Below are 15,589 nucleotides of genomic sequence, written 5' to 3'. Positions count from 1 at the left end.
CTCAATGTCAGCATCTTGGAACAAGAAACTTTGCCCTTATTACTCACTTTGCAGCGCTGCACTGCGACTGAGTAATCGGTTATCTAAGCCTTTTGCCAAGAAGGACCTCAAAGAAAATTTTCCCCGAGGATAGATAAAGGAAATTTTATTTTATCATTGATAGCGAGTGATTAAGTCAGAGAGACATAGAGAGAATGAGAGTGGGAGAAAGGGGTGGGTCGAGAGAAACGGTTCGCTAAAAGAGACGTTACATGTTGCTATCCAGATTAATGTCCGTTTTCCCGTTTTCCGCTCTCAGCTCACGTCTCGTTGAAACAGGCCGTCTGGGATTTAAAAAAAATTATTTTGTTTCATGTTTTCCAATTTTCTTACCTTCTTCCATATTGTTTACGATTGAATATCAAGTTGATCCCCACCTTGCAGAGCTCCTTTTGTGACAATCAGTACTTTTCCCCCAAGTCTCTGATTAGTCTGTTGTCTCCTTGTTTTCGAGATCTTTTCATTCCATCTTTTTTAGTTCTCCCATCTCCAGACTCATTTTACTGCTTTGTTCGACAAATTGGCCCAGCCATGCCTCGACTCTATTTGTCCTCAACTTTGTTGTATAGATGGGGATCTGATTTAATCAAGTTTGTCCTCTATTTCTGTGGTTTGGTAAGGGAATGATTACCAAACTCGTCGGAAAACTAGCTTCGTTTGATTGAAGAAATTTTAACGAAAGTTGTATTTCAATCTTTTCTTCAGAAAGTGACAAGCTACTTGTAGTTGAGGTTGTGTCAAAGGGTTGTTTTTGTAACATTTCCCACAAAAATACTCCAATACTAAGAGTATTTTGACAAATAGGGGTAAAAATAGAATTCGTTTTCATCAGATTCTCTTGGTTGACTAATTAAAAGAAATACCCCAACAAAATCCGAAACTTTAGCATCAAAATCATGGCAGTAAAAGTTACAGCTATAAAGTGTCGAAAAATTTTTGGAAAAGTGCATAATAATAATAATAATAATAATAATAATAATAATAATAATAATAATAATAATAATAATAATAATAATAATAATAATAATAATAATAATAATAATAATAATAATGATAATAATAATAATAATAATAATAATAATAATAATAATAATAATAGAGCGCACGGTATCCGCACGGTATCCTCAACAAAACAATATAGAAAGTACATGACATAAAAAAAAAAAGAAATCTTTTCAAGGAATTCTTGAACACCGACAAAAATTTGGATTCCCGTATGCTCTGAGTTCAGAGGAATGGTGTTCCATACAGACGGACCAAAATGAGAATAGGACCGTGTTCTCGCCTTTGTACGAATGCGAGGGATAGCCAAACGGCGGTGTCATTGCAAGAGTGCTAAGGTCGGGTTGTCAGTATTTATTCAGGATTTCTGTGAGGTAAGGAGGGGCAGTGTTTTACAGACAACGATAAACAAGGACACGCTTTGAATTTGACCCTTTTCTCAACAGGCAGCCAGTGTAATCTTCGAAGGAGAGGTGTGGCAGAGTCAAATCTTCGCCTTCGAAAGACCATTCTAGCAGCATTATTTTGGACCGTCTGCAGCCGCCTGAGCTTATTTTCCGAAACACCAAACAACAGAGTATTACAGTAATCCAGCTTTGAAAATAAAAGAGAACCGTCAAGTTGCTCTTTAACATCACCCACCAGAATGATCATTTACAACCAGGTCTAGAGAAGTTTCGTCGAGTGGTTTTGTTTGTAGGCAGACTGGGAAAATATTTTATTTTGTAACCCGTTGGCGTCATGGCCTTCATAATAATTTCATCACATTGATGGTTAAGCCATGACTCTGTTATAATGAGTATGTTACTGCGATGGCCTTGGATAATGTTAATTACGTCTTGAGTCTTGTTCCGGCATGATCTTATATTAATATGGCCAACGTTAATAAATTATCATGTGTAGTCTTCAGCTTCCGATCAATTTCCTCAATTATCACGGAGAGGGTCGGTTTATTGAAGCCAGTAAAATATTGGTCGTATTTAAAGTAAATAGTTTGGATAGTAATTAGTTTACTTAATTTGTATCAGAGAGAGAGAGAGAGAGAGAGAGAGAGAGAGAGAGAGAGAGAGAGAGAGAAAGAGAGAGAGAGAGAGAAGAGAGAGAGAGAGAAAAGAGAGAGAGAGAGAGAGAGAGAGAGAGAGAGAGAGAGAGAGAGAGAGAGAGAGAGAGAGAAAACGCATTAGCGCTGAGCAATTTGGCCATCCAAAACAAAAAAAGGCAAAAGAAACTCGCTCGTCTCTCTAAACCGGAAGGAAAGTGCAATTTTTGACAAGATGAGGCTCGTTTTCAATCGATATTTGAAGGACGAATATTTTCGCACAATTTAAAACTTAATCTACGTGTGTTATTTTCAGAATACGACAGAATACAGTCACGTTCAATGTCTGGCTTCTCGACACTATGATATTTATTAACTGCTTTCCCCTGGCACTTCTCCATTTCCTCTACTTTAGAAGTGAGACTGTAAGATCGTTGAAAAGATATTTTAAAAATTCCATTACAATTTGATATTTTACGATCCATTTAAAGAAATGAGTCACACCGCGTCAGTATTGTAAGATGTCGGAATGAATTGATGATAAAAAATATGAGTCCTAATCCGAATTGGGCAATTATTTTTTGTCAGTATACGAAACAAAATTCAAACTCCTCAAAAAAGTCATTTGTCTTAACTTGAATTTTACAGTTGAGAAAATTCAGTTTAAAGTAGCACCGGGTTCATCCCGACATAATGCCTCCATACGCGTCACAAATTGCTTGTTACATGTAACTATCATAATGATTTACATTATTGAGTTAAGGTGTGATTAAAATGGATTAGAATCAATATTCTTTTGTTGTCCACACCTTTCTGGAACATTTGTTTTCCCTATCTTTACCAGACACGCGGAATGTGTTGTAATTTTATTGAATGCGTTGTAATTTTATTGAAGTAATAGGGTTCTATTGAATTAATCGAGTGAGTACAAGAACGAATGATTATTTTGCAGCAATTAAGTATTGATCACATTGGAAATTCTTGGTGGGAATCATTTCAATGCACGGACGACGAATAGGTGGTGAGGCTTTTGACACATATATTATGTTCTCCGCGAGGAGCCGTCGCCTTATATCTATAAAAACAAAGACAACACGTCGCCTTAATTCAGTTTTGCAACATGGTGTTCGAATTTTAAACGCGCAACTGTGATTTAAATTAAATACTCTCTTTTAAAATATACACACACAAGTTCGGACGAAAGGTGACGGTGATATATATATATATATATATATATATATATATATAATATATATATATATATATATATATATATATATATATATATATATATATATATATATATAATATATATATGTCTTGTTATCACCAGATAATTAAAATATAATAGATAAGCCCATGAAACCGGATGAGGGATTTGGGTGGTCAGAGTTATGTCTAATTCACCTTTTGCCAAAAATGTATGACCAGGGTTAGTATATAGAAAATTTGCTGCTTAAAAACATTAATGAATATGTACGTATCAAGACGTGACGATGGAATATACTGTTTGGCAACATTGTCCATATTATGCTGTAGTCCTGACTCATTGGAGACGATTTAATCTTTAGAAATAAATCGAATGTGATTTCTGCGTCGCATTGATAATTATGTAACATTGTTAGAAGAAAAACATATTTAGTCTCTCCCGCTTGGTCATGTGGTTTTCATCAAGACGGGAACACGTTCTACCTCTAGTAACACCGCGCTTTTTAAAACAAGACGCAGGGTTGGAAACTTTCGATATTGTAATTTTTATACGACTTTGGTATAACCGGCATCGTTTCTCGGCAGTAGGTATGTATTGATTTAAACTTTTGTTCTTTCAGTTTGCACATTTGGTCTTGTAGTACGATGATCATGGTTTTGGTTATTATTACTCTAATCAAAACCCTGTTCTTTTCATTTACTCCTTACTCATGACAAAAGATTACCTTACTTGGTTTTTGTCTCAACATCAAGAGCATCGTCTGTGCTGTTTATTAAAAACCAAAGGATATCAAGATTGAAATATGATATGATTCTCATAAATATTATAAATTATTATGTGCCTTCCCCATATGTTTTTTTTACAAAGACGAAAGCAGAGCATCACCATCTCAGTTTTTATTTGTCACTGGATCTTAGTCTGGAGCGGCATTCATGGTTATCTGACATTTTAATGGATATAATGTAATGAAAACCATTAAGCACGGCATCGGATATGAGGAGACTGTAATTTACTTTTACTTGAGGGAATATTCTCATGTGGGGTTATACTGACAAAACACTTTTTTTTCATTTCGTGGAAGACTTTCATATTAAGTAACGCCAGATTAAGATGATCAGCAACTTGTCAAAAAGTCTCAATCTTGAAACGTAGAATTCAACAAAACCTTTGTCTTAAACTTAAAAGGCTTTTTCACCAATGAACAAAACTTGTTTGTGATACACTGGCCGTATTATAGGCATAAAATCCATAGTATACATTATAAATCATGGTTCTTATTTATGGTCATCATTCGTTGGATCCGGCAACTTTTTGTAAAAAAAAACAAACTTAGTCGTTTATGACTGTCACAAAATGATAACATTATCTGGTTTTAATGATCAGCGGAGTCTTTTTTTGTCCATCTATTGTTTTCGTTAATGAATAATGATATGATATTTCATATTCAGCTGAAATCAAATACAGAGTAGAAATTTTAAATGTATGCCATCATTGCTTCTGTTCTAAACTATTTTTACAGTATAGCACTTTGGGGCAGAGTCGTCCTCCTCAAAATCATCTCATTGAGTACCTGGTCATGTGATCACATCAAATTCGTTACTTTGAGTGCCCGCTCTTTTGATCACATTTCGCCTGCATTTTCGTTTTTTGACCTCTTCTATTTTTAAAAAGCACTGACGGGCTTGTTGTTAATGCTTCATTCATCATATATATATATCCTATCCAATCAAACCAGCACCTGTTTAAGCGATGAATTGCTTGTGTTATTATTTTTCTTTTAAACTTCCTTTTGAAATCATTGTTTAGAAGTTTACTGAGCATGCAAAAAAAAAAAAAAAAAAAAAAAAAAAAAAAAAACCAACAAAAAAAAACAAAAAAAAAACAACATTTGCCTATGTTTAAAAACTATATTGTCTTTGAAGAATGTTTAGGTATATCAAGTTTGCGTTGTTATAATATGTGAATGGCCATGCTCAATGCTGCTGTAAGTCCCCTGTGGCAAAAAAAATATACAGAGAACAATGCATACAAATTACTATCGTTGTTTTGTTACGATATCACTAGCCATATATTGTTCTTTAGGAATATCCGTTTGTTAAGAATGCAAATCGATTTCAGCTTTTTCATCTATTATATCACTGTATTGCCAACTTGAAATGACCCTTTGCAATCCCCCAGTCAGTGTTGTGCTAAATATAAGTTTCGCAAACGTCGACACCATATCAGGTGACTTGTCAAAGCAATGATGGGAACTCCCTTTCAATATCGACCGGCTCACATATATCTGTATATTATTCATGTCGTTGTAATACTATACATTTCTGTCCTTGATGAGCTCATGTCTACATAAAAAGGAAGAGGACAAGTTATTGTGTATGGACTATGCCACTCGCTTGATTTTTTGCTGAAGGAAGAGTTTTCGTATTGCTATATTAATGCCTTTGTATTTTTGGTTACAAGGACCCTCATGGATGTGAATTCCATGTTAGATGTAGGCATGAATGATATTATATGATTATAAATTTTAATTTCATCGTTTAAAAACTATTGGTGTCAATACTTGACATTTAAAACAAAAATAGAGTTATTCTGTGGTTTAACCAGAAAGTATCAATCACAAATATCTGGCACACATTTGTATTAGGGACCCTTACTGTCTACAACTCCCGAATGTCACTCTGTCAACAATATGGACAAACCATCAATTGGACATAAGGTCTTTTGTCAATAAAATTGAAGGTATCATTCAATACAATTATTTTCATGCTTCCAGCAACCCAAGCAGTACAATTTGGGATGCTTTATGTGAGTGTAAAATATATACAATACTCACAATAACGACGAGTTCATGGGCTCAAAATGAAATATTGAGTTATGATTGAGTTATGATTGAGAGCAACATTTAACCACGTTTACTCATGCCTATCTTTGATTTCTAAACATAATCCCCATGAATAATGATGTATTATTACATCATTGAAACTTGCATGGATGCAGATCGGTCTTATAGATTTGTCCGTCAAATACTAGATATTGACAGAACGAAATTGACGCCACTCAGCTCTTAATTATTGTTTTTAGACAGCTATTTTAATGATGAGTGCTCACCAAATTCCGTCAATCAGACTATAAACGTTTAAAGTCACATAGATTTGTGTGTTGGTAAGTGATATTCGACTGGCGGATGTTATGATTTTTTGCCTCATCTTGTTGTCGATTCCCAGCAATAATTTGATAAATGATCTGGGCAGGTAGAAACCGGGAGAGGTGGGACTAAGACTCTTAAATGAGATGAATTGGGTAAAGCTTTCTTTCTGCTTATGATTTTATATCATTATCATTAAGTGGTGACCGCCGTGGTGTGAGACGTTGCATTGTCGTGTTGGAAGATGGCACGTTTCGTCGATCAGCCAGTTCTATTACGATGCAGTGTTCCCTTTGAAATGTAATGGATACTACTTTTATTAAAAGTTGTTTCGATGGGTTCACAAATATTTTCTTTCCAAAAGCCTTTTTGACACACATTCATGCCACTTTTTATCTGGACCAATGTTAATACATGTCTAAGATCGGGCCAAAATTGATACGAATCAGCAGTGTTTTATTTCTTTCTCAAAACGTTATTGTTATTTTTCAAGATTTTAGTATGTTCATGTGTAAAGGAATTGGACGAAATTTGATATTCTTTTGAAATCTCAAGATGACGTAAGGAAATTACATGCAATGTCTCTGTCCTTAGCGCTGACAAATTTGGCCATAAATTAGTAGTGACACCCTTGTTTCCTAGAAAATCACAGATTTACTCCCATTTCATTATTTTATATAAACTATTTTGTTCTCTGTTGTTTGCTTGTCCTAATGAGAGGTTTTAGTCTTGACACATTTTTAGTTAACATTTACCCAAAAATTGGTGTTTCCCTAGTAACATGGGCATTGTTTTTTCACTTTAAAAAAAGTTGTTCCATGGTCATTCAAAAAATTATTGTTAGGTAATTTTTAAAAAGCAACGAAATATTTGCAGATATTAGTTTGAGCATATTGTCACTAATATTGAAAATATTATATTGAAGTCTCGCATTGAAAATTATATTGCTCTAGTCAGAAGTTTTGAAGTCCAAAAATGTACTTTTGTATTTCTAGCCCCACGATCAACTATGGCTTTGGAGTTCCCGTTCATTTTCCCTATTTAAAAGAGACAATTCGCGGAAATATTCCCCACTAACTCACTTCAATAAAAGTGGTTTCAAACGATTTAGTTCTTGTAACAGACTATTTGATTTAGGTAAGTGAGAGAAGCAAGCTGATTCAATCCGTCCTTATCAATATTTTTTGACACAGCCTTACCTTTCTTACGCGTGAGCCCAATTCCCTCAGCCATGCACCAAACACCCGTATGCTATGCAATTGCAAAGATGAGTGGGGGGGGGGGGGGGGGGGGGGGGGGGGAGGAATCTGGACTTGGGAATTGGGTTTTATGAATACTTCGATACGTCATTGTCGAGAGATTGAATAACCAATCTGTTTATTCCATGTACTCCATCCTCATGTAAAAGATGGGAAATCACTCGCGTTTTGAGAACTATATCAAATTTGTTTCAACACGATATTTGCACAAAATATATTGTTTAAATCTGTTTCAACCCGTTTCTTTAAAAAATCCGTCACAAAAAAAATATTGAGGTGCCATCGGTTATCTAAGTCAAAGTACAATCTCTCATTTTTGTCTTACTCCTCTCGGTAGTGGCAATGGTCCTTGGGTTGCTTGATATAATTCCCACTTCAAAGTCAGAATGGATTTTGGTAAGCACACCCCCCCCCCAAACAAAACAAAACAAAACAAAAACAAAACCCCAACATTAACCAAAACAACCATAACAACAACAAAAACAAAAAAGAAAAAAAAAACCCCCACAAAACAACAAAAACCAACAAGAACAGAAAGCAAAACAAACATAATAATAATAATAATAATAATAATAATAATAATAATAATAATAATAATAATAATAATAATAATAATAATAATAATAATAATAATAATCAGTGGCGTGGGGCCATTGGATCGAATTGTGCCAGGCACCGCACCAATCTTTAAAAAAATCATTAACAGCATAATGTAATTAAAAATAAAACAGAGATTTTAACTCCACTGTCTTTCGCCAACTCGCCAACAACATACTGCCTTTTTAGTCTCCACTCTATTCAAGATTCCGAGTCACGCACTGCGCCGACTCGTGTGCGGGTGACATCACTCTGCGAAGTAGTGACTAAATCAAACACCTTGGTGCAAAGCAATCCGAGCTCCAATTAATGCTATATCCATTAGTATCGCGACAGCTGATTGAGCGAGAAACTAGGTCGAATTATACTATCTTCAAATAGCGGAAAACCCCTCGACTTGTGCCAGGATCTGAGAGCTCCACCGTTGGACTGGGGGGATGCGCCAAATTAGGTTCAAAGTTCAAAAACGTTTATTTTAGGCAATTGCCAATGTAGGGTAACTTCGGCCATCCAAAATATTACATTAACTGTCAAAAACACTGATCATTGTCAAGTTTATTTGTAAGCAGCAAAGAAAAACATTATAAAACTTTAAAATATGACATATCAACCCCCCCCCCCCCCCACCTCTTTTTCACGATTATTGAATAAAGTAATTCTTTGCAACGAAGCATTGTGGACGAATTTACCAACATTTTTCTTGCTTGTCGTGCCGAGTTGATGGTTACGTGTGTATGAGTGTTTATTTGTGTGTGTGTGTGTGTGTGTGTGTGTTTGTGCGTGTGTATTTGTGTCAGTCAGAGAAAGAAAGCGAAGACTGTCAACAGTTATACTTTTGGTGTGTTTTTAGATTTTTAAGTACTTAAGTGGAGTGATTTTTTCTTTGTGATGCTTTAAGATCTGAATCTACCTTTTATTTGTGCAATCATTAATCGTATTCCACTGATTTCCATTATTTGAGATATACTTTGAAGTTTTGTTTTGTTAAACAATGAATTGCAATGAATCAAATTGGCTCTTTACTTCACCGACCGTTTGGGAGATTGACACTAGATGACAAATTAGAAATAAAAAGACTAGTTCCTCACCAACCAACTGATTTTGAATTAACACAGGTGTGGAAATCTCGAAAACGCTCTTTTTCAGTGACATGGTATGACAGGCATGAATGGCTCACAGTTAGTTTAGTCTTTTGTTTTTATTGTCTACTTTTTACAGATACAACAAACACTGACAAATCATGGACATCTATAGGCTATAGTGACCTTAACCACTTCCATCGTATTTCTTAACCTCCTGAACGTTGTTTTAGCACCCTTAAAAGAGTGAAAATTTTTTGTTGCGAAATTCAATGAAACAGGAGCGGTTAAATTCATTAACGATTCTGTCAATTCACAAAGCTGAAATAGATGCCATTCCAGATTTCAATAAACACATTATAAAAAGATTTGCAGAGATGAAACATCGCAGTGCAGATTTTTTTTTACAAGTACTAAAAGTAAGTAATTTCTGTCATAGGTTTTTTTTTTCTCTTTTGATTTACATTTATAACATATTGATTGCAATATCTACCAAATCCAATCCTTTAAATGGTGGACAAAGAATAATTACAAAGACCTTTTCATACGGGACTTGTATCTCAGTGTTGTGGCTTGTTGTTTTCATGAATTATTTGTTTTTGTAAGTTTTGTCCACTCGTAGAAACCATCGACCCTCCCCCACCCTTCCATAAAAGAGAGTTTTTAATATGTCGTGCTCTCTCCTCTTAACCGTGTTCACTGTATTAGAATTTTTTTTCTAATCATGGCACCACCATATGCCGTCAATACGCCACGCCGCTGATAATAATAATAATAATGTTGATGATGATGATGATGATGATGATGATGATGATGATGATGATGATGATAATGATGATGATGGTGGTGATGATGACAATGATTAAAACGAGAAAGAAAAAGAAATACCTTTGAGTGAACGGATCGAGTAGCAGCTCTAAATCTTTTATTCAACACGTGTTGCAATTAACCATGTTTTTTTTATGATGCCGTGATTGCAGGAAATAGCATTTCCTTTAGTACTGGCAATTTCTTTGACATTCCCACTGGCCCCCTCCGCCCCCCCCCCCCAGCAACCCTGTTAATTACCTGAGCCATCCAGGTTCAAGTCCCCGCTTTAACTCACTCAACCCTAACACCGACTATATCCGTAGTATACCCGGGGTTACTTTTACCCCATGCCTATTTATTACATTCCCCTGAGACAAATTATAGGCGTACTATCAAAGCTAATGTTTTATAGTTTTTGCATGTTAATGGCAGTTGAATAAAACTATCTATGTACTTGCTCATTTTTAATACATTTTTCCAATTTTGAAAAGCAACAAAAATCTCTAGGATTGAGTGAGTTAAGCATGTCCATTATGATTATGTCTTCGTGGGGAGAGGTTATTAACCCTCTATTTGTTCATTTGTATAACATAGGTGGTTCTAGATGATGTCGTGTGTTTCTTCCATTGATTATCTATAATAGTTTTCCCCTGAGGAATCCTGACACGGTATATTATTATACTTATATAATGAAAGGGCTGAATTTTAAATAATGAGATTTTATCAACGACTAGACAACGTATTGTTGTTCATTGAAACTGTTTGCCGTCAGTAAACAAACAGTATTTGAAAATAATAATAATCATCATCATTATTATCATCATCATCATCATCATCATCATCATCATCATCATCATCATCATCATCGTCGTCGTCATCGTCATCATCATTATAATCATCATACCCCTGATAATCATCATCATTATCATCATCATCATCTTAATAACATTCGAAAGCGCCTAAGCATCCACTTTAAAGTGCTCTGCAGCGCCTTACAATTACTCAAACGCACACCCCCGACCCCCCCCCCCCCCCCCCACACACACATACAGCCCCGACACATATGTATTAAAAAAATATCAATCATAAAATGCCCTCTAAACTATTTCAGTCTTAAGGTCCTTCTTAAATGTTAGGACACTAGGAGCAGATTTTGTTCTAAAACTGAGAGTTCCGCAGACGTGGAGCCGTACAGTTAAAAGCTTTCTGGTGAAAATTATTAATGCAGTTAATTCGTTCATTAAAAGCGATTCTGATGATCTTAAGACGCGATAGGTGTATAGACTTCAATAAAGTCTTGTAAGTAAGAAGGGCATACATTAGCAAAACATTTATAGGCGTATCAAAAAATTTTGTACTCTCTTCTGTAATGAAAAAAGGGAGCCAGTGAATGTCATATAGAGTAGAATTAATGTTCTCACTCGAGTTTTAAAGAGTAAAAAGTCTGGCTGCCTTCTTTTGTAGCTTCTGCAGTCTATCGATAGAATACGTGGGGCAACCAGACAAAAGAACGTTACAATAATCGATTCTACTATGTATAAGAGAAGATACTAATAATTTCGTTATTTCAATATCAAGCATGGATCTTACACTGGGATTCTCTTTAAATAAAAATTACATTTTTTAAATGATTTTAGAAATATGAGTTTTTATATTAATTTTACTGTCAAAATAAACAAGATTTCGGACACTGTTTCTAGATATGCTTATTTTATAATAATATGGATAGACGATATTGTATTTTTGGAACAGATGTTTTCTAACAATAATATTGCAGTTTTTTCATTGATTGTTAATTGTCATCCAGTCTTTAACGGCACGAGTCCAACCTTCGAATAACTTCGTGCTCATCACACGAGTCAATAGGAAAGTAAAGATATGTATCATCAGTGTACAAATGAAAGCCAGCAGGAAAAATAGTTAATGACATCATCATCGTTGTCATCGTCATCATCGTCATCATCGCATTCATGTAAATTGACTGACTCAGCTGGACTGCAACATTAGCTACGCAAGGTTGTCAACATTACGTAAAAACGACATATTTTATGGTTCTTCCTCCTTTGTAAGATTGTATGCTTTTTACATGAGAATCAAATTTTAATATATTAATGTAAAAAGCTGCATTTGTATTTATACTGTTTCTCAGAAGGATACCTGGCATCCCTATTGCTTCCTGCATTATATCTATATTTTAGGTTTGAGTGTGTTTTTGGGGGGTTAATTATTTTGTTTGTTTTCGTTTTATTTTATAATATTTTTTTCATTCCTTCATAATTTTATTTTTGAGTTTTCCTTAATCTTGTGGAAAATTTTCATCAACACAAACTTGAAATAATTCATGATTTCCAAAATTAGGGAATGAGATGACTGAATGGTTACATTTTCAAATCGTACACTTTTTCTCCAAATCGTATTCTTTTGGCAATCAATCTTACAATTTTTCTTTTGAGTTTGCAGCCCTGATTACGGGCGATACTCATTGAAAGAAAATCAAAATGATGGACATGTTGACATAGTGCCCTTTTTCGGTAGAGCAATTTTCGATCCCATGATTACATGTTTTAAAAAGGTAAAATTCATAATTTGAATTCGTTTTCAGGGTATCACATGATTTTTCTCGACTCCGGTATCACGAATCATTATGTGTTGGCTTGGAGAAAATACCGTTATTTTTCTTGTCTGATGATAATCCTATTACTAATGATCTGATGACGAAACGTTATATAATTTATGTCTGCAATAAGATTAGAAAAAAAAAGATTTCACCATTTATAAATGAACTCCAGTCGGGTAGCAGTTACACTATCGACCGTATGACTCGATATAAACCATATAATAAGTTCTTGAGAGACATAAAAAGTTGGTAGCATACCTAGGTGAACATATTTGCAGCTCTGATAAACGAACGCAACGATTGGCTTGTTTTCACATGTTTGTATATGTCGCGTCGGTTGAGAGTATTTCCACTACAACAATGGGACCATAACATTTTGGGTTATCAGACCTGAAAATAAGTATACGTTGGTAGCCACATTTTAAATATACAGTAGTGAAAGATAAAACAGACTTACTGACGTATGTGACCCAAGGAGGGTAGTTAGTTTTGTTTCTAAAAAATCTTCAATTTCCCATTTCTGATCATTTTTGCTTTCAACTAAATTTTCGTCATCTAACTTAAGCATTTATTTAGCGCAATATCCACCACACCTGCTCAAGTGCTTTAAAAGGTGTCCCTAGCCAACAAGAATACGGTACTTAGCCTTTAAGACGAGACATGTCGCTCGTTAAGCGATATTACAATTTTCTTTTTTTTCTACAGAGAGACAACGCCGCCAGGTACTAATTTTACATCCGAATGTGAGAGAATGTAAATGAAAAAAAAACAAAACAATTTTTTTATGGCTTAGCTTAGCGCCGTTCCGAGCGGGACTCGAACCCTGGACCTTTCGATCTGAATGTGAGTGCTATACCACAAGACCACATAGGGCACAAATTGATCCAGTTCATCCCGACATAACACCAGTCCGACAAAATGGGTTACATATGCCTGTGCTCTTTTGGTGGGAGCGTTTGTTCGTTTCCACTCTTATCTGTAGGGTGCAATTTCTCGAATTTCCTCAAGATCTTTGGTGGTATGAAGTTTTAATTTAGTAGTTTGGTACTCTTGCTCCAAGTCTATGAAGATTTTTCTTCCTTATTTTGGACAGCAATGTGCACTATGAACAGTGTGCAAATAGCTAGATATGCGTGGAAAGACTAGAGAAAAGCTAGATAGAAGACAATAGTGAATACAATTTATTTTGGTGACAAGAGTTAAACTCGAAACCGGACTGGGAGCCAGAGGGGCCCCCTTTAATTGGTGCTATCCACTTCTCAAAAAAAATAAATAAATGGAATAGCTCCACGTCTTACTTATTTACTTACTTATCCGAACCAAGACCACCTGAGCTCTCGCCCTTCGGTCTTGTTCCATGATGTAGAAGTTAGACGTCTTTTATAGTTGTTCCGGGTGACTATAAAGTGTGTTACTGATGCTTGGATTTGGTGGGAGGAATGTGCATCTCAGGTCTTCAAGAGGTTGACATTCAAGCAAGTGGCATGTTGCTGTTTCATTGGGGTGTTGACATAGCTCCACGTCAAGTAATTACCATCAATCTAAAAAAACAAAAACAAAAAAACTCACCACATTGATTATATTAAATATAGATCTGTATATATACAGTATGACGAATTAAGTCAAAGGATCCTGCAACTTGATTTAATTTTCACATTCTTGTCGTCCGACAAGGATGTTTGGGTATTTTCCTGAAATGTTCCCGTCTATCCTCCCTGTTCTTTGATTCTTTTGACAGTTGCCGTAGATCATGTTTTGTCTTAAGCTACAAGTTCTTATTTATTTGTAGCAGCAGATCTTTGTGGGGAATTACTGGAAATGAAGTGGGTTGTCTGCACTTTGTAACATTAATTCGATGCATGACATTATTAGCCTGATGTTTTTGTCTCTTCTTACGATATGTCCAAACATCTTGCAATTTCAAGGTGAAAGAGGACACTGACATTTCTTAATATTATTTTCTATTGAGTGATTATTTTTTGTTATTTTGATAAAATATCGAATTTTGAAGATCCTTATTTAATTGAACACCATGGCTCAGCTGTACGGTCTTTGCTTCGCGCCCAAAAGCTACTGAGCTCGATCACCAGCCGCGTTGTGTGGCCTTGAGCAAGTCACATCACCCTAGCTCACTTTGCGGCTATGAACTGCGGCTGACGCCTGGGTTATTCCAGTCTTCCCTTGGAATACACCCTAAAGACAAATTTCCCCAAGGGGATGAATCAAGGAATTTTATTTTCATTTTTTAAAAATGATTTTATTTTTATTGATCTCGATTCATGCAGTTTCTCTCTCTCTCTCTCTCTCTCTCTCTCTCTCTCTCTCTCTCTCTCTCTCTCTCTCTCTCTCTCTCTCTATCTATCTATCTATCTCTCTCAGTGCCCGCTACTGTGCAGATTTTTAGCGGACCCGAATACCTCAATTGGTATACAATTTTGATCTTATTTGTCAAAAGTTTCTAAAACGATTATTCCTGGCTCCACTGTCCACTAAGTGATTGGGTAGCTATGACAGTGCCGGAAATACTTAGCGATCAACCAACATGCCATACACATTAGACTCTCTTACTCTCTCTCTCTCTCTCTCTCTCTCTCTCTCTCTCTCTCTCTCTCTCTCTCTCCCCTACAAATCTCTTGCCACACTTTTCTAACTCTCTCTTACCATCCTCTCTTTCTTTATAATTGCATTAGAGAGAATTATTGATAATATTACGAATCCATCGCAAAATATCTCTCTCTCTCTCTCTCTATCTATCTATCTATCTATCTCTCATCATCTATCTCATCTCATCT

General features: G+C 35.4%; 1 protein-coding gene across 1 annotated transcript in view; it reads left to right on the top strand.

Annotated features, from left to right (window-relative positions):
* Positions 1 to 15,589, top strand: part of LOC144964252 (adenylate cyclase type 5-like) — a 128,517-nt gene that overhangs the window by 19,660 nt on the left and 93,268 nt on the right. The gene's annotated exons all lie outside the window — the stretch shown is intronic.

The sequence above is a fragment of the Berghia stephanieae genome, chromosome 2 (assembly GCF_034508935.2).
Source record: "Berghia stephanieae isolate SIO BIC M18660-M18661 chromosome 2, UCSD_Bste_1.3, whole genome shotgun sequence".
Classification (NCBI taxonomy): Eukaryota; Metazoa; Mollusca; class Gastropoda; order Nudibranchia; family Aeolidiidae; genus Berghia; species Berghia stephanieae.
Note: the sequence above shows the minus strand (reverse complement) of the source record. Positions and strands in the feature narration are given on the sequence as shown.